Genomic DNA, 25,193 nt, shown 5'->3' on the forward strand with positions numbered 1-25,193 from the left:
ATGAAGTTTCATGGTAATACTTTTAAAACAAATAAAAGAAAATATTTTTTTCACTAGTTAGTTACACTCTGGAACTTGTCGTCAGAGGATGTGGTAACAACAGTTAGTGTATCTGGCTTTATAAAAAGATTTGGACAAGTTCCTGGAGAAAAAAACAACCCATAATTTGCTATTAAGATAGATATAGGGAAAGCCACTGCTTGCCCCCTGGGATCAGTAACATGGAATTCTTGCTAATCTTTGGGATTCTGCCAGGTACTTGTGACTTGGATTGGTCACTGTTGTTCCTGGCCAGATCCAAAGGTATCTATTCTATCATCATACTTCTCTATCTGCTGGTTTTCACACTGTTGAGCACCTACTCCTCCTAGATGGAACATCAGTCTGATCAGTATGGCTATTGTAACCCTAATCTCACCACACTCACACAGTCCGGGCACCAGCTGGCTTGTTGTGGGTTGGCACCCGAGACCATGGCTACAAAATTACAGGGAGGGTATTAAGCTGGGGCTTTCACTGTGCATCCTTCCTTTTCTATGGTAGTTCGGGAGTAAGAAAGTTTCACTCTCATGCCAAGAAAAGACTCAAGTCCAGGGTTTTATATGAAACAACAAGAACTTTACTGAAGTTTTCTGCAACAGGCAGTTTAAATCCTTTTTGTAGCCGAACAGTTAATTTATAATCCAACTTGATATCCACTAACAATAAATCCAGAGCTAAACTCAGGGATAGGGTGTAACTCCTCCAGATCAATTGTAAATCCTACAGTATGTGGTCTGTCCTCTGACAGCCTTGCATTAGTTTATAGTGTGACCCTAAAAAGTGTTCAATGCTTTTACTGTTATTCTCACTTCTAAGGATTTTTACTGCTGCAGTTCTCAGTGCAAACATATATGAGCAATGCATTGTGTATAACGTAGTCACACATGTAATGCAGCCTCACATGCCTATCTGTATAAGGACTTTTACCATTGGTCTATCCTGCTGCAATGACCTCTTCTCTTTCTCAACCAAGCTTGGCTCCTTTGTCTAGCTGGCTGCTACCATTTCCTGGTCATTCTTACTATCTCTGTCCTGAGAGGTCAGCCAGGATGACCTTTCCCTCCAATTGAGGGCTGCCCTCTAGGACCACCCTTGCTACCTGATGGCAGGCTCTGTCCCTATTGGTCTCTTTACCTCCTCCTCCCTGGGCCTGTGTGAGCATTCTCCATCTTACTTCAGACAGCACTTGTCCTGCTAAACTCCCTGGAATGAACTCGGTTTTTTACCTTGTACATATCTCCCTAATGAGGTATTGCACTTTCCAGTCACCCAGCTCAGAGCTACTTCTACCTGTTTAACTATTTTCCCACCTCTGCAATAAAGCTGCCTTTCGTCAGATTTCTACTTCCAACCACTGATACAGCTCTCAGAATCATGGAGTCTCTGTGCCTTGGGGCAACACTTCTGAACATCTGACTGTGAGTAAATTATCTATATTTAATCAATAAAGGAAACTTCAGAAAAATAAAGAGACTCCAGGTGTGTGCTGGTGTGCCAAGGTTATACTTCAAGATATTGAGACTTTTCAGATAACAAGTCTTAAGAGGCTTGGCAGTATGTACATATTTACAGCTTCTCCTGTCCATTACCCATCTTAAGGCTGTGCCTGCAGCACTGGTGCAACAAGCAATCTTTCTTTCAAACTAGACCTCCCTGTCTGTCCATACTCTCCCCAAAGGAGTACCTCTCTGGGCAACCACCTTTGGCTCCGAACAGGCTCTTTCCTGTTTCTGCTCCTAGGCTCTTTCCCACCAGAAGCTCTCCTTCAATTCATGGTTAATGCTGTATTGGCACAAACCTCCTCTTAGTTCAGCCTTAGTTTCTTGAACCTATCTAGGACACCCCCTCTCCACAAGGGTCCCGGCAGGTGCAGAAGCAACCAAAGACCTTGTGCTCTCCCCAACAACATTTATTAGTTCCAAACTTCTCCCACTAATGTCATTCAACAATCAGGAACTTTTCCCTCAGCACTTTCCCATAAACACTCACCTTAGGCTGGGCTTCTCACAGCTCCATTACCAACCAACTTCCCTCCCTCTCTAGGGAGGGGTTGCCATCACTTAGTAATCTCCATTATAAAAGGGGGGGGGGGGGGTTTACACTATTCTTACGTAAAACACCATAAAAAGAAAGATCCAAATATGGTAACCAAACTTCAGATCTTCACCTGTCACTTAACCCTCCATTGCCCCATGTACAAAATAAGCACCTGTATATTAGATGCAGGGCCGGTGCCTGGCTCTCTGGCACCCCCCCTGCAAACTAAGTGTGTGTGTTTAAGTGCTGGTGATAATGTGTGCCTCCACCCAGAGTCCATCCATGTGCATGCCTACCTGTGAAATACAGTTATTTAAGATACACATGAATTTTCAGAATAGTGCACAGGTGCGTATATGGCATGTAAAGGAAAGAGGAAGGAGATGGGATTTCATATGAAAATCGCTTTGTCTGTAACCACTAAAAAGCGGTATATTATATACAGGTACTTATTTTGTACCTGGGACATGTACACACGTATATGCGGGCATATGTGCATATAAGCTAGTATTCTGAACACTTACATGCATAACTGGCACATAGAAGTTTGCCACCGCTTCATAGAATTACCCCCATATTAAGAAAATGAGCTCCACTGAGAACAATGGAACTTGCAATAAAAAGATATTTACCTGTAGACGGTATTCTCCAAAGGCAGCAGGCTTCATATTCTCACAAGTGGGTGATGCTGATCCATGTCGCCCGGTCCGACATTTGCAAAAGCTTTAAGAGAGCTTTGTGAAGCACAAGCCACGTTCCACCGCTCATACGTGACTGCCTTCCCGCCCGTCATGCGAATGCGGTCTCCTCAGTTTAATACTATAGCAAAAAAATAAAGTAAAAAGGAGACAACTCCAAGGGGAGGTGGGAGGGATTGTGATAATATAAAGCTTGCTGTCCTCGAAGAATACGTACTACAGGTAAGTATCTTCGCTTTCTCCGAGGAAGAGCAGACTTCTGTATTCTCACGTGGGAAATCCCTAGCATCCAGGCTCACCAAAAACAACGTGTAATTAGACTCTGGAATTCGTTGCCGGAGAACGTGGTACAGGCGGTTAGCTTGACGGAGTTTAAAAAGGGGTTAGATAGATTCCTAAAGGACAAGTCCATAGACCGCTATTAAATGGACTTGGAAAAATTCCGCATTTTTAGGTATAACTTGTCTGGAATGTTTTTACGTTTGGGGAGCGTGCCAGGTGCCCTTGACCTGGATTGGCCACTGTCGGTGACAGGATGCTGGGCTAGATGGACCTTTGGTCTTTCCCAGTATGGCACTACTTATGTACTTATGTACTTATGTACAACAAACACTGGTCAATTGGGAGGATATAACACAGATTAACCTGAAACTATATATAGTCTGAATGAATGAGAGTGCAGCCTGGAACAGAATAAAACGGGCCTAGGAAGGTGGAGTTGGATTGTAGACCCCAAATAGATTCTACAACACTGTCTGACTGAACTGACTGTCACGTCGAGTATATTGCTCAAGGCAGTAGTGTGATGTGAATGTGTGGAATGCAAACCACGTTGCAGCCTTGCAAATTTCTTCAATGGAGGCTGATCTCAAATGGGCTACCAATGCGGCCAAGGCTCTGACATTATGAGCCATGACATGACCCCCAAAGGCCAGCTCAGACTGGGCATAAGTGAAGGAAATTCAATCTGCCAGCAAAATTGAAATGGTGTGTTTCCCAATGGTGACCCCCATCCTGTTGGGATCAAAAGAAAAAAAAAAGCTGGTCAGACTGTCTGTAGGGCCTTTTTTGCTCAGCCAATGCTCTCTTGCAATCCAAGGTGTGCAAGTTGCTTTCGCCAGGATGGGCATGAGGTCAGGGAAAGAATGCTGGCAAGACAATTGACTGGTTCAGATGGCACTCCAACACCATCTTCGGCTGGAACTTAGGGTGTGTGTGGAGGACAACTCTATTGTGATGAAAATTAGTATAAGGTGCATCCACCACTAAGGCCTGAAGCTCACTGACCCTACAAGCTGAAGTAACAGCCACCAAGAAAATGACCTTCCAGGTCAAGTACTTCAGATGGCAGGAATTCAGTGGCTGAAAAGGAGATCAACGTTGAGATCCCATGACACAAGTGGAGGTTTGACAGGGGCCTTTCACAAAAGCAAACGTCTCATGAAGCGAACAACTAGAGGCTGTCCACAGATGGGCTTACCTTCTATAGGCTGATAAGCACCAATTGCACTAAGGTGAACCCTTACAGAGTTGGTCTTGAGACCAGACTCTGACAAATATAGAAGATATTCAAGCAGGGTCTGTGTAGAGCAAGTAACGGGATCTAGAGCCTTCCTCTCACACCAGACAGCAAACCTCCTCCATTTAAAAGAGTAACACCTCTTAGTGGAATCTTTCCTGAGAGCCAGCAAGACCCTCTGAAAGACCCAAGGAAGCAAATTCTAAGCTCTCAACATCCAAGCTGTGAGAGCCAGAGAATGGAGGTTGGGATGTAGAAGCGACCCCTCATTCTGTGTGATGAGGGTCGGAAAACACTTCAATTTCCACAGTTCTTTAGAGGATAATTCTAGAAGAAGAGGGAACCATACCTGCCGTGGCAAGTATGGCGCGATCAGAATCATGGATATGTGGTCTTCCTTGAGCTTGAACAAAATTTTTCCTACTATTGGAGGATATGCATACAGAAGACCTGTCCCCCAACTGAAGAGGAAGGCATCTGACACTAGTTTGTCATGGGCCTGAAGCCCGGAACAGAACTGAGAGACTTTGTGGTTGATCTCAGTGGCAAAATGATCCACTGAGGGGGTGCCCCACACTCGGAAGATCTTGCGGGCTAAGTCCATATTGAATGAAAACTCGTGAGGTTGCATTATCCTGCTCAGTCTGTCGGGCAGGATATTGTTTTCGTCCGCCAGGTAAGTGGCTCGAAGGACCATGCCATGTTGGCGAGCCCAATGCCACAACCAGATGGCCTCCTGACAGAAAGAGCATGATCTGGTGCTCCCCTTGCTTGTTGGTGTAATACATTGCAACCTGATTGACTGCTTGGATGAGAACAATTTGGTGAGACAGCCAATCTCTGAAAGCCTTTGTCACAACTGTGGTCATGACCCCTCTTTGACTCACCTTATTTCCCAAAGGTTAGCTTCTGAGCTGGCTCCTGTCTGTTTTTCCCTTTGCATTGTTGTTTCTTTCTTGTAGTGTTTCTACTTCCAGTGTGTTTCAAGTCTCTTTCCTGTAGTGCTTCCACTTCCTGTGTGTTCCAAGCCTCACTTTGGTGTTCAATGTGTTTCCTGCCTCTATCCTGTAGTTGTGCCATCAATAGTGAGGGCCTTTATAAGGAAGTGGTGGACATTCATTCAGGGCCTTTGCAAAGCCAAGGTCTCCAGGTTTGTCTGCGTGCTTGTTAGCACATCTGCCCTGTTTTCCAGTTGGTGTGCTTGGCTAGCACTTCAGTCATGTTTCGTAGGTAGTGTGCCTGAGGGGCACTTCTGTTTTTCTCTTTGTGGCTTTGGTTAGCCCTTCTGCTTAGTTCTCCTGTCTATCTGTGTGCTTGTTAGCACTTTTTACCCTGTTTCACAGTTGGTGTGCTTGTTTAGCACTTCAGTCCTGTTTCCTAGGTAGTGTGCCTGTGAGGCACTTCTGTTTTTCTGTTTATTTATGGGCTTTGGTTTGCCCTTCTGCTTAGTTCTCCAGTCTGTCTGTGTCTAGACTTAGCTCTTCTGCTTAGTTCCCCAGCTTGTCTTTGAGTGGCTTCCCTTTATCCCTGAGTGCTGTGTGGCACAGCATTGAGTGAGCTGCTGCTCCAGTCCTGTTGTTCTAGTCTTGTCTGTTCAGATCTGCCTGCAGCTTCAGCTCCAGTCCTGTTGTTTCCAGTCTTGCTTGTTAGTCCAGTCCTGGTTGGAGGGTTTTGCCTGCTGCTGCCGCTCGTCGACAGTATCCCAAGGGCTCACGCTGTTCCAGAGTCCGTGACTGTTTGTTTAGAGCCTGAGACCATGACATCCTTTAGAGCATTCCAGATCACTTGAAGCTCCAGGAGGTTGATCTGATGATTCGTTTCCTGGGAGGACCAAGCACTTTGAATGTGAAGCCCATCTACATGAGCTCCCCATCCCAGGAGAGACGCATTCGTCGTCAGCACTTTTTGTGGCTGAGGAATTTGGAATGGAAGTCCCAGAGTCAAATTGGATTGAATTCTCCACCACTGAAGAGCTCTGGGGACACTTAGATGACATCTTCTAGACTCCCCATGGCATGATATTTATTATTATTATTTGTTACATTTGTATCCCACATTTTCCCACCTTTTGAAGGCTAAATGTGGCTTACATATAACCATTAACGGCGTTAGCCGATTACGGTCTGAACAAATACATGGCATGAATGAATACAAAGTGATATTGTGGTATAATGAGGTACATGTATGGTAGGAACAGTTGGGGGGGAACTTAGAGAGGGAAAAGGGGAAGGAAAGTCAGGTAATGTCCGTTATGGTCTTTGGTTATATTGTGTCGCAAGTGACCAGGTATTTTTATGTTGGGTCAGTGGGGTATGCTCTTCTGAACAGGTCTGTCTTTAGTGCTTTCCGAAAATTTAGGTGGTCGAGCGTAGTTTTTACTGCTTTTGGCAGTGCATTCCATAGTTGTGCGCTTAGGTAGGAAAAGCTGGTTGCATAGGTGGATTTGTATTTGAGTCCTTTGCTGCTTGGGTAGTGGAGGTTTAGGTATGATCATGCAGATTTTGTGTTGTTTCTGGTTGGCAGGTCGATGAGTTCTGTCATGTATCCTGGTGCGTCGCCGTAAATAATTTTATGAACAGTCGTGCAGATTTTGAAAGTGATGCGTTCTTTGATTGGTAACCAGTGCAATTTTTCTCTGAGTGGTTTTGTGCTGTCAAAACGTGTTTTTCCAAATATAAGCCTGGCTGCTGTGTTTTGGGCGGTCTGGAGTTTCTTTATGATTTGTTCCTTGCATCCCGCATAGATTCCATTACAGTAATCTGCATAGCTTAGTACCACGGACTGTAACAGGTTATGAAATATTTCCCTCAGGAAGAATGGTTTTACGCGTTTTGAGTTTCCACATTGAGAAAAACATTTTCTTTATGGTGGATTTCACTTGGGTCTCTAATGATAGGTTTTTACTTATTTATTTATTTAATTGCATTTGTCCGCCCACATTTTCCCACCTATTTGCGGGCTCAGTGTGGCTTACAATACATTATGAATCATGGAAATACAATTTGTTACAACTTGGTTATGGATTACATTGTGATGAGTTATTCAAGTCAAAGTCAAAGTATCGTTAAGGAATATAATAATGGAAAAAGCACTGAAACATTTGAAGGAAACAAGGGAGACAAAAAGGGGCAATATATAATAACAGGAAAACATTTGGTATACATTTTCTATGAGTAAAGGTATGAATGTGGTGAGATTTTGGGGGATGAGAGTTCAGAAGTGGCTGTATTGATGCGTTACTGAACAGTGAGCGTGGGCTTTATGTGTTTTGGTTCTTTCCGTAAATTTTCTCAAAAAGATGGGTCTTCAGTATTTTGCGGAAGATCGTTTTCAGGTTGCGTGGCAGTGTGTTCCAGAACTGCGTGCTCATGTAAGAAAAGATTGATAAGTGCAGCGCCTTGTATTTCAAGCCCTTGCAATTAGGGAAGTGGAGGTTGAGGAAAGTTCGGGATGATCTTTTAGCGTTTCTGGGTGGTAAGTCTATTAAATCAGACATGTAGGCTGGGGCTTCACTGTGAATGATTTTGTGGACTAATGTGCATACTTTAAAAGTGATGCGTTCTTTGAGTGGGAGCCAGTGTAGCTTCTCTCGTAAGGGTTTTGCACTTTCATATTTTGGTTTTCCGAAGATGAGTCTGGCTGCTGTATTCTGCTGTTTGAAGTTTCCTCAGTATATGCTCTTTGCAACCTGCGTATAGTGAGTTGCAGTAGTCCAGATGGCTGAGTACGAGGGATTGCACTAGGCTGCGAAAGACGGATCTTGGGAAGAATGGTCTTATTCTTTTCAGTTTCAACATGCAGAAGAACATCTTTTTGGTTATGTTGTTTGCATGAGTTTCGAATGTTAGGTGGCGGTCGATAGTGACTCCAAGGATTTTTAACGTTTCTGAGATTGGAAGGTTTAGTTTTGGTGTGTTTATAGCGGTGAATTCATTCGTGTTGTACTGGGAAGTGAGTATCAGGCATTGAGTTTTTTCTGCATTTAGTTTCAAACGAAATGCATCTGCCCATGTGTTCATGATGTGTAGACTTTGGTTGATTTCATTGAAGATTTCTTTAATGTCTTGTTTGCGGTCGATTGTTACTCCGAGAATTTTCAGGCTGTCTGAGACAGGGAGGGTGTATCTTGGGGTGTTAATGTTTGTGGGTTTGTATGTATCGTATTGGGATGAGAAGATGAGACTGTTTTTTCTGTACTGAGTTTTAGTTGGAATGCATTTGCCCATGAATTCATGATGTTTAAGCTTAGCTTGATTCTGTTGGTGATTTCCGCCAGATCATGTTTGTATGGGATGTATAATGTAATGTCATCAGCGCAGATAAATGGGTTGAGGCCTTGGGTGGATAGGGTCTTGGCTAGTGGAGTCATCATGAGGTTGAAAAGGATCGGTGATAGTGGTGATCCTTGCAGTACTCCACAACTTGGTTTCCACGGTAACGATATATTTGTTCTTGATTTCACTTGATATGTTCTTGTGGTTAGAAAACCCTTAATCCAGTTGAGAGTGCCACCACTGATTCCGAAGTAATCTAGGAGTCTAAGCAATATGTTATGGTTAACCATGTCGAATGCACTTGACATGTCAAATTGGAGGAGGAGAATGCTCTTGCCTATTGCTATTTCCTGCTTGAATTTGGTTAGGAGAGTGAGTAGTACTGTTTCGGTGCTGTGTAGGGGTCAAAATCCTGATTGTGACTAATGTAGTATAGTGAATTTGTTTATGTAGTCATTTAGTTGTTTGGTCACCAGTCCTTCCATTAGTTTGACTACTAATGGGATAGATGCTACTGGGCGGTAGTTGGTAATGTTGTTTGTTTTTTTCTTGGTGTCTTTTGGTATTGGGGTGAGCAGGATGTTTCCTTTTTTCTTGAGGGTAGATACCCTGTTGAAGCATGAAGTTAAGTGGGATGTGAGATCTATTATGAAGCGGTGGGGGGGGGGGGGCAGATTGTATTAGGTAGCTGGGGCAGGTGTCCAGTTGACAATGGCTGTTTGAGTATTGTTTAATCGTCTAGGTAACTGTGTCGGAGCTGAGTAGAGCGAAATTTGACCATATTCAGTCAGCAGGGTATTCACCAGGGGTTGGGTCTAGACCATTAATGAAGTTTTTCTGTGTCCATGGTGCTCTGAGGTAGGGTTTTGCATAGGTTTATGATTTTTTCATTCAAATATTTAGCAAGGCTGTCTGCAGATGGGATGTCAGTGTTGGTTGTGGTGACCAGTGTTGTGTCTAGTAGTTTTCACAAGATGGTATAGTTTCTTCGTGTTTTTTGTAGTCCGGCCCAATTTTAGTTTTGTAGTACGACCTTTTGGTCTGTTTTATTGCGTATTTGTATTGCCTTTGTAGCTGTTTTCATGCGTTAAGTGTTTGTTCGTCTTTTATTTTTTTCCATACGTGTTCCAGTTTCCTTGATTGTGTTTTTAGATTTTTCAGTTCTTCATTGAACCACGGTGTCGAGTTGTGTCTACGTGAAGTTCTTATTTGTAAGGGTGCTGTTTCATCTAGTATGTGTCTGCATCTTTTGTCCCATTCTGAGAGGTAATATATGGATTCCGTTTGTGCTGTCCAATTGTTGTTGTATATCTGTTGCCAGAAAGTATCCGCGTCTATTTGTCTTCTCGTGGTATAAGTTGTATGTTCTCGTGTGTGGGGAGAACCCCTGATACCACTGAGAAGCCAGGGTCCATTAAACTGATCTCATGTGAAGACGTGTCATGGGTATAACGTTCACTGGGGAAGCCATGTGGCCCAACAATCTCAACATCTGCTGAGCTGTGACCAGCTGAGAGGCACGAACCTTGTGGTTAGAAAACCCTTAATCCAGTTGAGAGTTCCACCGCCTAAACGTGGCCCAATGACGACAGAAAAACAATAAAACTTAAAACCGGGCAAAACAATGCTAAAGAAAGTAAAGGTAAGGTAAATAGGTTCCAACAAGAGGAGCTCAATTATAAAGATGAAAAAAATAGCTGGAAGGAACAAAAAAATAGCTCTCTAAGACAGAGCGAATGAGGAGAGGGCAAGAAAAACTCCTTCTCCTCATATGTATAATGAAGAGCTGAGGAGACCCTGCTCAAGTGGATTGGCATCACCCACTTGTGAGAATATTGAAGCCTGCTTTTCCTCGGAGAATTCACATTAACATGTTAACAGCTTTGGGGCCCTTATTGTGCAGTTAGGGTGTGCCAACAGGCTACTGCAGAAGTGCGCTAAAGTGTTTTGCGGTATTTTGCCTGTTAGTACACAGTAACCCGAGCATTAGTGATTTAAAAAAAATATTTTTAGGAGAGGGTGTGTCATGGGTGGAGAGAGGGTGTTCCTGCATTATTTGACTAGCACATTTTGATTCATGTGGGAACACTTAGCGCTTCCTAATGTAAAGTGTTCCTTCCTGCATTAGTTTTTTGCAGGTACATGTTAATGGGAACATTAAAAAAAAATCTAAAGGGTAATGCATTAAGGGGGTCTTTTACAAAGCTGCACTAGCATTTTTAGCTCACGCTACAAATCAGCCTGCACTGAACGCTGAAACGCCTATTATACTCCTATTGGTGTCTCAGCGTTTAGCGCCAGCTAAAAACGCTAGCACTGCTTTGTAAAAGACCCCCTACATCTGGGCTTAGTGCACAGGAAAGTCCTGCATTAAAACATGTTAAGTCCATAATTTACAGCACTTTAATAAAAGGGCCCCTAAGTAAATAAAGCCCTAAATTTGAAGCTCAGTTTTTGCTGTATATGTTAACAGGTTAATTTTTACATGGTCTATGTACTCAACTGTGCAAAACTGAAGTTGTGTCCCGAGATCCTAAATTTCAGAATCTATATTCACAACATTCCTAAATTTAGGTTCCTAAAAAGAGGGTGATGCTAGGGAAAGGGAATGAAATTAGGTGCCTTACTTAGAGTTTCTTTTACAAAGCCGCGGCTAGCAATTCCTGTGCGGCAAATGAGAGGAAGCCCAAGGAATTGAATGAGCTTCCTCTCATTGCTGCGCAGTAATCAAAAGCGCAGCTTTGTAAAAGAAGCCATAGAGGAGCATTTTCAAAAAAAAACATTCAAGTCAGAATTGGGAAATCCTTTTCATAACATCCAAAACAAATGTCCATCTCACAGCAATTTTCAAACAGGAAATGTGTCTGGATTTTTTGTTCAAAAATATGTGAGAAAGACAACCTTATGATGGAGATATCCATCCTGAACAACCATTTTTACAAATTGAAACATTTAAATTATAAACAGGGGAAAACAAGGCACAGGGACGTCTGTCTGGCAGCATTCTTATGGAAATGGACACAGAGATGTCCTTGTAGAACAGTTGAGTAGCCTAGTGGATACTGCAGTAGACTGTAAACCAAGGGACCCAGACTCAAATCCCACTGTAACTTTTTTTGATCCCTCCAGGAAAAGAAAAATGCCTACTATACCTGAATGTACACCATTTCAATAGCCTTCAGGTTTGCAGGTGTCTTATCTTTAGGTACAGCATTTTTCTGATCCTGGAGAGAGCCCCAGGAAAAAAAAAATTAATATAGCTACAGTCGGGATTTGAACCTGTCCCCTCTGGATTACAGTCCAGTGCGCTTACCACTGGGTTACCTCCTCTGACCTGCTTGCTACTTTGTTCAGAATGGCCATAATACCTGCTGCTGACAGACAGCCTGGTTTTCTACTACTACTACTAATTTCTATAGTGCTACCAGACGTACGCAGCACTGTACACATTATATGCAGGTACTTTCTCTGTCCCTAGAGAGCTTACCCGGGGCAATGGAGGATTAAGTGACTTGCCCAGGGTCACAAGGACCTGCAGTGGGAATTGAACCCAGGTTGCCAGGATCAAAGTCCGCTACACTAACCACTAGGCCAGTCCTCCCTTGTTCAAAAGGGCCATAATACCTGCAGCTGACAGACAGCCTGGTTTTCCTTTCCAGTTTCACTTTCAGGGGAGAAGGAGGGGTACAGTAACCACTGAGGGATTAAAGGGGGTGGGGGTGGTAATGCCGTAATCCCTCCAGTGATCAGCTGCTCAATTAGAGCACCTTTTTGTAACTTGGACGTGACTGAAAAAGATCTAGACAAAAACGTCCTTTTTAGACACGGATGTTTCTTCCCTTTTGAAAATTGCTCTTGCAGGTCCTACTTTTGGGCCCTCCCTAGTCTTGCACAAAACACGTGTACAAGACACCCCCCATTTGCTATTTGGATGAACTGCAGTGTGAAAAGTCCAAATTCTGACTTTCCAAAATCAGGATGTGGACATTTTTAGTAGATGGACCTTTTTTTTTTTTTTAAAGGCATTTTGAGGTGACTGTCTGCTTTGAAAATGAGCATCACAGACACCTAAACTAGAGAATATCAAGCTCATAAAGAGCAAAGGATTCTTCTGAAGGCATAATGACTGTGTATAAGAGGACCAATTCTGTACATCATTATTTTCTCGATGGCTTACTGTACCTGAAAGATGGTCTCTTAAATTGGCATTATTATGGTTTGATAGTAAGAGGTTCTGAGTTTCCTCGTGTACCACGTTCAGCAGAGACTGAATGACTTCATTCTGATCATCATCATCATTGGAGTCTTCACTCTGAACCTTTGGCTCTGTACACACAAAAAAGTATCAACCGTCTTGTTATAATAGCAGCATTGGTGAATAACAAGACACAGGTAGAGAGGACCCTCAAAACTCAGGCATCTCAAAAATGTCAATATCTTTAGAGACACAAGTAATAAACTTCAACTAAACCTTTAACTGAAATCATTCCTCTGAGATCTCACCAATTACTGAAGAGTTATATTTTATGCTATATTTATTTTATGGTTTCTCTTTTTCTCTTATTTGGAATGCATGAGCTAGGTTTATTCTTTTTTTTTATTAGGAGTTCTTTTCTTAATTGGTTTTATATTTGTTTGTAAACGGCTCTAATCCATAAAGGTAGAATGGTGTATCAAATTTTAATGCACTGCAAGAGTTCACAAATTTTTCACACAAGGATATTTACTGTTGAATCTTTTTTGAATAAATATCAAGATATATCCTTTTTGTTTGAGTTATTTAGTCAATTAGGTTAGCTTTCCTTCTTATAGCCCTGGATTACTCATAAGAGAAGGGAGGGCACCACAAGAGTTCTCCCCCTATCAAGCCCTTAACTCTTTCACTGCCATCTGCCACACCCATTAGCCAACATGAATTTTAGTGTTTTTCTAATCATTATACATATGATGTTTTGTTATATACAATAATGATATTTCTCAGCACTTATTGATGCTCCTACAGCACTCTTACCTTTTTTAAGATCAGGGCTGGTGCAGGTCTGCAGGAGGAAGTACAGGGGGTAATGAAAGCATCTTGGAAGGATGGAAGGAAGAGGGGGAAAAGATTCTTGACATGGGGTAGGGGTAGGGAAGAGGAGATGAAATGCTGGCCAACTTTGGGGTGGGGGTGTAAAAGGAAAAGGTAGATGCTGGCCACCTTGGAAGACTGGATAAAGAGAAAGTGAAATGCTGGCCAACCAGGGAGAGGAGAATATAGAGGGGAAGGGAAGTGCTGGCCATGGGTAGGGGGAGGGATTAGAGAGACAAATGGTGGGGGGGAGGGATTAGAGAGACAAATGGGAGTTATTGGGCATGAGGGGGAACAGGTAGAGAGGAAAAGGGGAGTCTAGCAATCTTAGGAGGCTAAGAGGGAAAAGGGGAACACTGAACTATGGGGGGGGGGGGGGGGGGATGCTGCACAGCTGAACATTTGCCTAGGGTGTCGGATAACTTAGGGCAGCCTGTTTTCAGTCTTAATTTAATTGGGTGGCTATCCATGTACCACCCTGAATACCTTCACTATAAGACACTATAACTGGAACCTTCTCAGAAACAGAAATATCAACCAAGGCAAGCAATGGAACAAATGATAAATGACTTGAAGCAGAAGCTGCAGTAAAAGTCTCAAATGGTAAAGGGAGAGGTTTCTGTTGTGTGACACTTCAAGATACCACTTCCTGACCTGAGGATGAGGAGATAGACAATATAGTCTCAATAACTAGAATATGTTTAATCCATGGGTCCTTTAATATGCAAGGGAGTAGCTAATTACACCTCAGTATTTGAGTTTTTGTTTACCTATAACTTAAAAATAAAGAAAAGACAAAAGATAATTCATAATTGCCAATAGCAAAACTTTGCGAAAAAGCTGACAGTTCATACCCCATGATGTCCCGAGTGCTCCTTAGGGCTCCCAAGGGCTGCAGTGCAGCACTGATTTTATTGTCAGGGGTCAGGACCCAAATGACCACATTTGTCCTTCACCATGCCTGTAGTTCTCCAGAGTAATAGGGCTCCTCCATGGTACTGCTCACACCAGTCTAGTCTCACCTACTTAGAATCTTTCTAACAAAGAATCCCTCTAAATACTAAGGAGTCCATTTACAAAAGCGCGCTAATCATTAGTGCACGCTAAACGCTAGTGATGCCCAGAGAAATATATGAGCGACGTTAAGCACGTGCTTATTTTTAGCATGTGCTAAAACACTAGTGTGCCTTTGTAAAAGGACCCCTCAGACTCTTAGTACCTTGGAGTCACACATGAGTGTGTGTGTTAGTAGCATGGGAGAGGCTATCAGCATTGTGTGAAAATTTCAGCACAACTAGATCTGACACTGTGAGTATTCTCACCACCGGTCTTGTTGGCTTCTGCAAGGTATGAGCTCTTAGTTCTTTCCTCTAAGCCAGGATCTAGCTTTGGCTTTTCATTGTGTTGCTTCAAACTATAATTAGTATTTTCACCCCTTGATGATGCCCTGCTTGAGGCTACGGAAGGGCCTGCAGTATAGAAAGATAAAAGGAAGTCTTGGAACATGACTGCTCATCTGTATTATTCTAGATGACATCCAGGTAAATGTCACCAGCAGAGATGTATGGGACCAACATAGAGGTCATGAGAATCTATGACTGACCTTTTTGCACTCAAAGCACAACTTGAATTCTGGTTCACTATCTGGCATTTTGAATAATGCAGCAGAGAGGCTGAACTCAGTGTTGAAAACATAATACTAACTACTACAAACTGATTTTCAGACTCATTTGGCAAAATAAAATAAAAAGAAAGTAAATAGAAAAATAACAAGAGACGCATATACAAAATATATGTGGTAGCAGAACACAACTGTTTGAGAAAGCCAAAATAAGTGGATGAAAAAGGATTAATGGGGCTCATGAGACGGGAGGCTATGCATGTTCAGGAAAGCTTTCTCAGTTTTTCTGAGCTGTTGTGTGGCTGATATTCTCCTGCTTGTTGATGTAGAATTATAGCTATCTAAAATAAAAGATTCTGAACAGGCAAACTACAGATTATGAAAACAAGTGAGTACTGAATAATTAAATGTAACATTCTTGACCATTTTCATTCTTTCATAATTTGCAACTGAATTTTTATTAACGTATGAGAGTTATTTAAATACCCTACAGTTCTTCCTCATTACCTGTGTCCCCATTGTATTTTGGAAAATACTGAAGACTGATTTATATAGTCATTTGTAGATGCCTCTCTGACAACATCAAGGTCAATCAACCCCTGGGCATTTCGAATACATGCTATGGCTTTGCATGTGAAACACCAATTATTCTTTCCCTATTCACCTGTGAAAACAGAAACAATATATGGATTAGATTTTTCATATTCATTATATCTGACTTTACTGTTAGTTCCTAAACATGGAAGCCTTATCATGTATTACAGTTCAAAGTCAAATTTAACTAGAGGCATATGTAGAAACTAGAAGTTTATGCATCTCCAAACATTAGTCAACACACTTTACTTGTCTTTTAAATATTGAGGGGCGTTTTCAAAAATACTTCCAAGACAGAATTGGGACATTTAGCTCAACATGTCCAAAAAAATCCCATCAATCTTAAAGCCATTTTCAAACAGGAAAAATGTCAGGGCTTCTCTTTCAAAAAAATGGCTCAAAGATGGATATTTTTGCACAGAAGACGTCTAAAAATTAGAGCTATTTTCCAAACTGACATGTCCAACTTCTAAACTAAAAAAAAAAAAACAGGCATAACATTTGTCTCTCATCATTTAGAGAGAAATGGCTAGACATCCCTGCAGATCAGAGAGGCAGCCTAGCGGTCAGTGCAGTGGACTTTAAAACAAAAACAATGGCACAAGATACAATTCCCACCATAACTCCTTTGTGTTGTGAGCCTTCCAGGAACAAGAAAACCTACTGTATCTAACTGCACACCATTACAATCGCCTTCCACCCTGCAGGTGTCTCCTATATTACATACAATAGGTAATTTGGTGGTTTAGGTGGGCTCACAATTTCCACCACAAATGTACTAGGTAGAGTGGGATTTAGACCTGGATCCTCTTGTTCACAGTCCACTGTACTGACCACTAGGTTACTCCTGGGATCTGCTTGCTGTTTTTGGGTATGCCCATAATATCTGCAGCTGTCATACAGCCTGGTATGACCTTTCAGTTTCATTTTTTTATGAAGGTGGGAGAGGAACAGCATCTACTGGGGGGGATTAAGGGGGGGATCAGTCAAGCCTTAATCCATCCAGTGGCCAGCAGTAAGAGCACCTTTTTGTAACTTAGATGTGAATGAAACAGGTCAAGATACACGTCCTTCTTTTTTGCCTTGGATGGTTCTTCCATTACTGCTGAAAGATTTCCTAATTTTGGGCCCTCCCTACTCCTGCCCAAAACACGCCCACAACATACCCCCTTACTATTTGGATGAACTGTAGTGAAATACGTTCTAATTGTGTGTTTCAAACATCACAATTTAGATGGTTTTGGCAGATGGACTTTTTTGCTTTGAAAATGAGTACTATAGTATTACAACTCTGCCATATCATGAAAAAAACTACGTCTGGTGGATCTAAAATAGGACAAACCAGTCATTCTATAGTTCAGGGGACATAATACTAGTATCAGAAGGATTATTATTTACCTTCCTTTTTTTTCATTTAAGAATATTGTGTATAATTCTGGAAACAGCATTTTCTTTTACCTTCCTTTTTAAATATCCTGCTAAAGTGTTATTACTGTGGTCCTCAAATCTTCATATTAACTTGTTTTTCAGAATATTGGCCATGAATATATATCAGATTCATCTGCATATGCTTGGGCTCAAATCCCAGTTAGTTCCCATGTGTTCTTTTGAAAACATCTATTTGAGGCTCTCAGAGTTGCATACTCCTAGTACCACTCATAGATTTCTACAGTAGTGATACTGCCAACAAATCAACACAATGCATATACCTTACTGTGTTGCCTTTTAAGTCTTCCCAGAACAAGAGAGGAACTCTCAGTGCGAACTACAGAACATGACAATATCACAATAAAACCTTTAAACATTATAAGTTTCTATAAGTTTGTTTACACCTATTATACATTATTTTTATTCAATAGCCTCTTAAATGCATGTCGCATTATTTGGCCTTACTAAATTCAAAATTCTGCATTCAAATCTAAAACGTGAAATAGAAATACCCCCATACATTGCAAACCTTGCCAGTTTAAGAACGTAAGTATTGCCATACTGGGACACACTGAAGGTCCATCAAATCCAGTGTCCTGTTTTCAACAGTGGCTGATCCAGGTCACAAGTACCTGGCAAGATTCCAGAACAGTAAAACAGATTTTATGCTGCTTATCCTAAATAAAGCAGTGGATTTTCTTGTCCATCTTAATAATGGCTTATGGAGTTTTCTTTTAGGACAATCATGCTGTTATCAGAATTGACGTCATGGCTGGGACAGCCAAGGACAGAAAGTACATCAGCAGTACAGACTACAGCTTCTGATTTCTCTTTAAATAGGAGCTCTTATCAGAGACAGAGGCTGCTGTGTCAACATCCCATCTGAGGGGTAAGATCTGCGTTGAACCAGACGGACATCTGAGGGACAAGCTGACATCTGAAGGATTGCACCGGGTTATGTCCCCGTATATCTGTATTAGTGCTCTGGTGTCAGAGTGACTCCCTGTACTTGAGCCTAGTTGGGGATTTATGTGCATTACTCTAAGTTTTATTTCTGTAATGAGATTGGCTTTGTCTTTATTTCTGTCTTTCTTATATTATCTGCTGCTATTGTAAATAAACAACTAATCTATTTTTATAATACTTAGGTAAGGAGTTAGTTCCTTCTATTATTTTGGTGCAGTGGGCTTGGATCTAAGGATAAGGGGAATACATCTGCAACTGACTTACTAATGTTAATCTTGTTTGGGACCCATTTATTTCAGAATTTATACTATGTGTCACGTACCCTAATAACACCTCAAAATGAGTGTAACTATATTGCGCCTAAACCATTGCCTTAAACTATACTACTCTTTCAAATCCCTTATTGTACAGTTGTTAGATTCTGGTTTTTTTGTGCCCATTCTGTTCTGGAGATAGTGAATACACCATTATTTGGTATTTTTAAAAACTAAACTGGTAGTTTACATTTTTTCTTTGCAGGTTTGTTCTGGTTCATATTCCACAGACAGTTTCAAATAATATCTCATTTTCTGTTCTAGCTGAAGAGAAAATGGAAGTTTGGTATGCATTTTGTTTCAAATTCAGACCTGACTTCTTACAGGAAAGGGAATGAGAGTCATATAGATTGTAATAAAATAGGTAATTATAAAGTGATTCTGAACAGAAACTAGTCTAACAATATTCACCACAACAGTTGTTTATGTGACTTTTCCAAGACAGACAGGGCCTCTGAGAACAATATTTTTTCAAGATAGGATGTAGTTTATTTGCTGATGTCAACATATATTTATTGGTTATAACTTTTATGTAAGTCCTGAATTTGGATGAATTGAACATGAATTCTTTTCCTAACTCACCTTTGTGAATAGCTGTAAATAAGCTTATGGCTCTCTAAATGTAAAGTGAGAGAGCATGGACATTCCCACAGAATATCATTATTTATCACTTATTTATGATAGAGGTTCATTACCTCTGTGATGCAATCCTCAGGAAGTACTTCTGTCTTGCTACTCTGATCTCCATGGTGACGACCTAAATTGATAACAGAAGGGCACCTATGACAAAATTTCCTTATAATATAATAATGTTCTGAAACATACAATATGTTCTTATTGATATGAATGTAACCCCTATATGATAGAATCAGGAGCTCCATAATATTACAGAAGCCTCTTTTGGGGGGTGAGTAATGGGAAATCTTACATGGATCAAAACTTGGATCTCTGTGTGCCATAAACCCTTGTATAACAGCTTATGGAATCAACTTCATATTCAGTTCCCATTTCTATTTAATACCTTAAAGCTGAAGAACAAACATCTAACCAGATCTAATTACTATACCACAGTAGAACATTTCAGAAACTCAGTCTACACCTAGGCTAGACTCACTCAATGCATACAGGGGTCCTTTTACCAAGATCCCGGCAGTGGCGGCAGGGGCCGTTTTCCTATGGGTCAGGGCCCTTTTTATCGCAGGGGGTAAACCCCCCCTAAAAAGGGCCATGCGATAAGCTTAATATTACCGCGTGGCCATTTGGGGGGGAGCACTTACTGCCACGCATTGAGATAGTGGTAAGGGCTCCCGCGGTAACCAGGAAGCGGTTACTGCTGGGTTTGCGCCGCATTAGAAATTTGGGAATATTTTCCGGCACGCCGGAACTACCACTGGTGGCTGCATTGGGCCGTGGTAGTTCCGGGTTGCCACACGAGAACACTTTTGTAAAAGGGCCCTACAGTGCCTTAAATCTTCACACCCTTGTATGTTTTTCATTTTCTGCTGTCTAAAAATACAATTCAAAATATATTAAAGTAGGAGTTTGTTTCACTGATCTACATTGTCAATGTGGAAGGACAGTTTTAGAAATATCCCAAAATTTGGTAAGAATAAGAAACCAAAAAGGTGGCATAATTCTTTATATTCCTTAACTCAATATTTGGTGGAAGCCCCTTCTGAAGAATGTTATTTGCCATTTGGAGGGTAATTTTATAAAGCTTTTTCCATAGGAATAGCATGTTCTTATAAAATTGCATTGGCTATATAGATATAGATTCATGAAAAGCGTGGGTATCACAGAAAGCCTAGCACACGTCTGGGGTTAATCCTGCGGCCACCTGGGGTCTGTCCCTAGCACTGCTCAGGCGCGCCTGCACCTAAGCATGTGCTTTATACTAGCACCCTCCTCTCACCAACTGGGTCTCACTTGCCTGGGCTAGTCTCACACTATCAAGTTACTCCCCGGTGATTTCTAGGTACTGGAGCCACTCTCTCAGGGGTCCCACAGTTCCTGGAAAACACCCACAGACCCAAGACACCAACCACCAGGATTCTAAGTCAGTACAGGACAACAGAGTCAATAAAGCTAACAGGTTTATTGTTACAGTAAAACAATGGAATTTTGAAAAACAAGGTGAAAAGTACAGCAAGCAATAGCAGATAACCAAAACAAGGATCAACATTAAAATTATCTAACACATGTTACTATCTAGGTAGCACCTGGGGAGTTTCAAGCAATTATCTGCTCACACGTCTGAACAGGTTCTCAGGATAGAGATGTTTCTCCTCCGTACCCCCACACTGAGAAAATCCAGTACCTCCTGGCTAGATTTGAACTCCAGGACCAATCAGAACCCAGAGCACCAACTTTGAAAGTATCTGGCCAATGGTACTACAAGTTCCCTTTTCACAAGGCTAAATTGAAAACGAAAGTAATCTTCTCTGCAACAGCTTTAAAACAAAAACAAACACCATCTGCTGGCCAATTATGAGAAATACATGTCATCAGTAAAAATAATACAGATCACAGACATAAGTCTCCTGTTTCGCCACAGTGGGTATTTAGCTTGAGTCGAGTTGTGACGTACACATGTTATTTTATAAGGCAATTTGTGCAAATGGAACTGGTTCTAGGTGCCTATTTTAAAAAAAGGCATAGGTGCTCAAGTTTCCTTTACAGTATTAAAGTACACAGATGAACATCTTTTTGATGTTCTAAAGAAGTACCCTACAATAAAATCAAATCCATAGTGGTAAGTTCTTACAGACAAAAGATGCTTAAACTCTAATTCTATGACCTCTGATAAATTGGTTCTCTCCAATCTGATTTAAAGTTCAAGGCCCATATAATGATCCAAGATCTACTGCAAGCTGCAAATTTTGCTGCCAAAATGTTATGGTGAATTTTCAAACATCTAAGGCATGACTGCAATTTTAAAGGTACATAAAATGCAGTACTTACTACTATCTTTAGCAGGCTTATTTGATTTTGGACTCGAGGTCTCGGGTCCTCTGGACTTTGGAAGAACTGGATGACCTTCCCTGAAAGACAATTTTATATTTTCAAAGTTTATTATGTAGTTTGATTTAATTTTCTACTTGTTCAAATAAGTGCATTTATATAGCCCACAAATAAAGCAAAGAGAAATTATACATTTTGTCCAGTTACATTACACATTCTCCCAAATATCTTCTAAGACTGATCAAGCAAACTTATTCGCAGAAGAACAGTCCATTCATGTGTGATTATGTTACTGTACTTTGTGCAAAATTAATGAATTTTTCCAGATATTTTAGAAAGGGCTGAGGCCATTCACTGCCCATGAGCAGGAACTGGGGATGACCATGAATGATGATCTTAAGGTTACAGCAAGTGCCAGAAAGCTGGAGTGTATATGAAGAGCAATGGCCAGCTGGAGAGGAAATGATAGCGCCTCTATATAAACCTCAGGTGAGTTCTCATTTGGAGTCCTGCGTACAATTCTGGAGACCGCGCCTTTATAAGATACAAAAGTGGTCATCAGTTTTCATCATAAAGCACAAGTATACTCTGGCGGAGAGATGGGAAAGGGGACATATGCAGTCATTTAAATACTTTCAATGCATAAATTACAGAAAGAATGGTGGATGAATGGAACAGCTTTCCAGGGGGGTGGTGGAGGAAGGTGAGTATCAGAATTCAAGAAAAAAATGGACAAGCACCAAAAGATTTCTATGAAAAAACAGGATTGTAGAGATGGAACTGCTGGTCTGGATGGTCTTTGTTTGCTGTCATATTCAATATGTTTGTATGCTGCTTTTAAGGTGTAAATATGTGCATCTATTTAAATAAAACAGACGCAAGTGCTTGTTTGTCTGTGTCCGAACTCCTCCGGCCCCCAAAGAGCTACAACCACCAAACCTGGCAAGCAGACTCTACCCGCCGTTGCAGAGGTGTAGTTTGAAGCGATTCGGTTCACGGAGGCACTCAGGGGAAGATGCAGGTCAGAAAGTTCAGAGACTGGTGTGAAGAAACACAGACAGCAGCTGTGCAGTTGTCTCTCTCTCTCATTCTCTAATACCCTCTTCCCTAACAATTGCAGTACAAGGGGGTTTCAGAGACTGGTGGGAACAGGGTAGGGAGAAAGTATTGGGGTCAGAGTGGGAAGTGTGTGTACATGAATTCACTACCCCACCGGGGAATGCTCTTCGAAAAGGGCAGAAAATTGAATTTCAATATGCCCTTGAAAAGAAAATGGTGAAATCCAAACAGCAGGCACTTCCTAGATTGAAAGAAACAACTAATCAAGAAAATCAACCTAAACAAATTGATCAGAAAAGTTAGTGCTAGGTAGGGATCCAATCTCCACATTTTCTGATTTAAGGGAGTATTAAACTCAATGTCAATGTCACCTTTTCTCACACACCCCTCAGCAAAACACCCATTCATACTCAGCCATTCTCACACACCCCACTCACACATTCTAATACAGCACTCAGCAAAACACCCCACTCATACTTACCCGTTCTCACACACCCCTCAGCAAAACAACCCTAAATCACACAACCCAGAACAGCACCCCCCACTCACCCCTCATTAGTACACCCCCGCACACACTCACCCTCAGCAGTACAACCTCACTCACACACCACAGAATAGCACACACACACACATCTGTTCTCACACACCCCTCAGCAAAAGACAATCACTCGCCTATTTTCACACACCTCTCAGCAGAAAACCCCCACTCAAACCCTCTTCACCAGTCCACCTCCATTCACACCCTCACTCTTCAGCAGTACATCCTCACTCACCAAATACCTGATAAAGACAAAGACCCAATCCTGTTCGATATAATAATGAAAACATGATACATGGCCAAGATGATGAAGCATACTTGATGGTGGCTATTCCACTAAAATACATAAAATGCCACCGCATCAACTACACTTAAAAATTGGTTCACCAATCATATTGCTACGAAATTTAAATGCTCCAAAGCTATGTAATGGCACATATTTAGCTCTTAAAACTCTAATGCCACACATTATTGAAGGACAGCACATTTTTATACCTAAAATTCCTCTGATTCTATCTATCAGATACAGTTCAAAAGACTGCAGTTTCCAGTTCAATTAGCCTTTGCAATGTTGATAAATAAGGCTCAAAGTCAAATGTTAAAAGTCACATGTTTCAACTTACAAAACCCTCGTTTTTCACATGGCCAATTATATGTCGCCTGTTCATGAGCTGGCTCAACTAAGTCTTTATATATATGCTCCAAATCGAAAAACTAAAAAATGTTGTCTATCAAAATGTGTTCGAATGAGAACTTTTACAAATTATAATAAACATATTAAAATGTATCTACTCCTGTCCTGTGTATTCTATTTCTGTTTGTACAAATAAAAGTATATCTATATACATTTATCTATACCAATTCTTTATGTTTCATTTCTCACATTAAAAATACATACTTATACAGTGTTATTTCACACAAATAAACCTTGCTTTTCTCAATTACAAAGTACTAACCTATCGCTGAGCAACACCAGTGGTGACAGCTAGTATGTTCTAAATGTGAATACACAGAGGGGGTCTTTACTAAAGCTTAGCTCGACTTATCTGTAGCAGGGCCCATAGGAATAAAATGGGCCCTGCTGCAGGTAACTCGAGCTAAGCTTTAGTAAAAAACCCCCATAGTTTATTCAGAATGCACTTATATTGTAACTCTGGCCTAGCACTGCCTACTGTCTACTCTAGGAATGTCCAAGTGCATATACAGTGTGCAATTTTATAAGAGCCACTGTGAAGAAACAACGCAGTGTGTCCTGGGCGTGCATTTCTGATTATTGATTTATTTGGGGGGGGGGGGGGGGGAGGAAGAGGGTTATTTTATAAATGTACCACAAGAGTGATTGTTGTATTTCATCTTTTGCTGTTTTTAACTGTGGTCTTTTTTTTTTTTTTATAATATACATATAAAACATGCTTTACAAACGGAAAATGCTTTAGAAAATATCTCCCTGGGTGATCAGCTGGTAAATTTAAAATGTCTGCACCGGCTTGTGCTTGCAGTGGTGATGGGGGCAGACACAAGATTGAAAGCTCAACTATAGTGCAAGATATGATTACACTGGCCTGAGCACCACCCTAATATGATGATATGTCTAGAAGTCAACTTTTCAAAATGATTGAAGGGACTAATCTCAACACAACTTACCCTTCCTTGTGCATGATAAAGAACTGACTGAAAATTGGGGGTGTTAAAGCACCACTGAGCTGGCATCTCTGAAATTTGGTAGAAGTTGGATAAATCACTAGGCCCTAGACCTCTGACTCTCCAAGCTGAGGGGACAGCCATAAACAAATGTGACCTTCCAGTTCAAGTATCTCAAGAGACTTGAAAAAGAGACTGGGGAAAGTACCATGCTGAAGTTCATAACACAGCAGGATGCCCCATTAGAATACACCCTTTAGGATATTCAGGGTATATAACAGTCCAGGACCAGCTCCTGGCTGGGTTAAATAGTACTTAACTGGCTAAGTGCCAATATTCAGCGTGCGATAGCTGGTACCTCTGCTGAATCTCAGATTTAGCGCACAGTGACTAACCGGCTATATCACAAGATATAACTGTCTAGTTGTGAATC

General features: G+C 41.3%; 1 protein-coding gene and 1 long non-coding RNA gene across 3 annotated transcripts in view; both read right to left on the minus strand.

The window, feature by feature from the left end:
- Positions 1-15,779, minus strand: part of LOC115458821 (tyrosine-protein phosphatase non-receptor type 13-like) — a 90,191-nt gene extending 74,412 nt beyond the window's left edge. The window contains exons 1-2 of one of the 2 annotated variants that reach the window (XM_030188633.1): positions 15,767-15,779; positions 12,753-12,896 (exon numbers count right to left, since the gene is read on the minus strand). The gene's annotated coding sequence lies outside the window, so the exon portion shown is untranslated. Of the gene's footprint in view, positions 1-12,752; positions 12,897-14,960; positions 15,059-15,766 lie in introns of those variants that run through there. The other variant, XM_030188635.1, reaches the window with a different exon arrangement.
- Positions 15,780-15,835: 56 nt separating this feature from the next.
- LOC115458820 lies at positions 15,836-21,604 on the minus strand. The gene is made up of 3 exons (XR_003940153.1): positions 21,523-21,604; positions 19,257-19,318; positions 15,836-15,923 (listed from the first exon to the last, which is right to left on the minus strand). It is a non-coding gene; the product is annotated as an uncharacterized LOC115458820 (long non-coding RNA).
- Positions 21,605-25,193: the final 3,589 nt, after the last annotated feature.

This window comes from Microcaecilia unicolor, unplaced genomic scaffold (assembly GCF_901765095.1).
Source record: "Microcaecilia unicolor unplaced genomic scaffold, aMicUni1.1, whole genome shotgun sequence".
Taxonomy (NCBI): Eukaryota; Metazoa; Chordata; class Amphibia; order Gymnophiona; family Siphonopidae; genus Microcaecilia; species Microcaecilia unicolor.